The sequence below is a fragment of the Mirounga leonina genome, unplaced genomic scaffold, assembly GCF_011800145.1.
Source record: "Mirounga leonina isolate KUSES-001 unplaced genomic scaffold, KU_Mleo_1.0 Mir_200, whole genome shotgun sequence".
Classification (NCBI taxonomy): domain Eukaryota; kingdom Metazoa; phylum Chordata; class Mammalia; order Carnivora; family Phocidae; genus Mirounga; species Mirounga leonina.
This window is the reverse complement of record NW_023270503.1, coordinates 24,311,725-24,314,743: the sequence shown is the minus strand read 5'-3', so window position 1 is coordinate 24,314,743 and position 3,019 is coordinate 24,311,725.

Here is a 3,019-nt window from a genome sequence, read left to right as displayed (position 1 = left end):
AAAGCCATCCTCCTTAGTCACAACAATATTGAGCACTAACATGTAGTAACCTATTTAATCCTTTCAACAACCTTATGATGCAGGTACCATTATGATCCCTACTTCATGGGTGAGAGGATTGAGGTATAGAGAAGTTAAGTAGCTTTTCTAAGGTCACACCATTTAAAAAGTGCAAAAAATGTTTGAACCTAGATGGTAGACCTCTATAGAGATCATGCTCTTAACCCCTGCATACAGATAGATACCTCTCTTGGGAGATTAGTCCTACTTAGGTCCTCATCAAATTCTAACCTTTCTTAGCAATGTCCGTGATACAATTCAGGCTCCACTATTTACCCTGATCCCTATCTAGCCCACAGCCTGTTCTATTAGCAGTTCTGCCCCACAGGAATGCCTGGAAAAAACAAGTTTGAGGACTGCCTTACTTAGCCTGCAGCAGAGGAAAAAGTATGGGGTGGGATCACCGGCAGAAGGGGACATCAGTCAAGCCCTTTCTCTTTGTAGAGGTGTGGCCGCCCCTGTTCTGCTCTTTGGGTGGGTCTCTCCAGACAGGAAGGGAGCAGTTGGCTTAGTCTCATTTTCCCTGGAACTCGGCACACTGTGATATTCAGGAGATGCCTAAGGCCAATTTAGGCAAGTTCCATTCAACAATCATTCACTGCGTCCCAACAATGAGCCAGGCACTGTGCTGTGTTTGGGTACAACATAAATGAGTCACATAATTTAGAGGTGAAGATAAGCACTTCCATTGCCAGTTACTACAGTGTGATAAGTAAGTACCTCAGTACTAAGGACCCAAGTGTATTGTTTGGAGTGAGAGAGGACAAGAGGAGAAAGGGAAAGTATGGACAAGGTGCTTGTCCCTGGGTGTTTTGATTTTAAGAAAACAATCCTAGATTAGGGAAAGAAATAATAACTGGGTCTCAGTAAGGATTTCTGGCAGGAGGGAGGCACCTCCATGAGTACTGAGTTCTTCAAACGCAGGTGAGGTCGAATACCTTGCCTGTTTATCTGGAATGGTGGTGGTGGGGGTGGCGGTGGATGAAGGCATGAGGGCAAAGGGCAGTCGGGAAAAGTTCCAAGGTCCATAATAGCATGGGGGAGGGGGGTTCTATGAAATGCAAATTCCTGCTTTTTCTTGGCAGTTTTTCTGGAAATTGTGATGACAGCTGGTGGTGGAAAGAATCACTGAAATCTCCAGTGACTGCAGCCATTTCCCTGTCTCTAGGTGTCTGGCTATCACCTGAGCCATTCCAGAGGGCAGGCCGCTATAGATTCTTTATATTTTTTCTCCTGCTTATTTAATAAAGTGAGGGTATTATTGGCTCTTTTTTTTTTAAAGAGGTAAAAGGTGGGAAGGAAGAGAGAGGTTCATTTCCCAAGAGCAATGAATAAGCAAGCCACATCCTCTACACGAATCAGACGGCTTCTTGTAGGAGGATAAAAAGCTCGGGATGAGAGACTCAGCCAGCAGACAGACCCAGTTTCTGGTTTCAGATCTGGCCCAACGGACTGAAAGCTTTGGAAATTCAAAACCTATCTGTACATCCAGTTTCTCTTTTGTGCTGTGGGAATAATAAATTCTTGTCTCTCAATGATATTGTGAAAAAGGAAAGAAAGGAATGACAGATAAACATTTAAAGGCCTCAGGAAGTAGTACTCTGTAGAGACATATTTTATTGTTTTTAATAATTTCTCAGACTGTTTCAGATAAGTAAAAAGGCCATGGCTGATATGCTAGTTTTTTAAATGGATACTGAGTGTTGTTAAGGGGCCTCTCTTGAGTAACTTCCTCCTCTTAATTGGGACAGAAATTCTGGCCCTTGACAGACACATAGAAGGGCCAAAATAGAACTGAACTGTTCTACAACTTTTGGTTCTCAATAGACTCCACTTAAGCATTTGGTTCTGTTTGCAAAGTTAAATCATTAAAACAAGGGCCAGTTCTTTTTTTTTTTTTAAGATTTTATTTATTTATTTGACAGAGAGAGACACAGCGAGAGAGGGAACACAAGCAGGGGGAGTGGGAGAGGGAGAAGCAGTCTTCCTGTGGAACAGGGAGTCTGATGTGGGGCTTGATCCCAGGACACTGGGATCATGATCCAAGTTAATGACTGAGCCACCCAGGCGCCCCACAAGGGCCAGTTCTAATGAAGAACATACTTAGGAAGAAATATGGATAACGCAACGAGAGAGAAAAGGCAAGGAAAAAAATCCATTGATGAACTACAAGTAGCTATAAAACCTGGAAACATAGGCAAATATACATAATAAAAGACTTACAAATATTACAATACATGCTATGTTCAATAACATTACATCATATGGTCAATAGAATGCCCCTCATTAGGAATGCTTAGTTCAATGTGATAGGCCAGTCCACAGTGCACGCAGTGCTAATGGAGTTTCTATCAATGCCTGAAATGAGTCTATGGTGTCTTGTCTTGTGTAATTTGACTTTGACTTTCATTTTCACTGAATAAACCTACATACCCCAGAAGAAGTAATCAAGGGGGTTCACTCTGTTAAAAGTAAGCTTTAGCTATGTTCCCAGGCTTTATGGTTATCTTGCAGCTTCCACAGAGAGGAACATAGAGAATAGTAAAGAACAGTAAAGCAAGGAGAATGGTAAAGAATCTAGAGAATGGTAAAGGGTAAAAGTAGAAACACAGAATGTGACCATGGAAACAAAACTGGGGTGGGGAGGGGCGAATATCCAAATCCAGGGAACAGAGAGACAAAGAGAGGAACATCCTCTGGAAAATAATGCAACATATCAAGGGGAAAGGAAAGGACAGTGAGAAGGACAAGGCAGGTCAGAAAGGAAAAAGCATTCTTTTTTTTTTCTTTTTTGTTTAGTAATTTAGGATTTACTTTTGTAAAAGCAAGTTGACTATTATGCAGCCATCAAAAGGAATGAGATCTTGCCATTTGCAACGACATGGATGGAACTGGAGGGTATTATGTTGAGTGAAATAAGTCAAACAGAGAAAGACATGTATCATATGATCTCACTGAT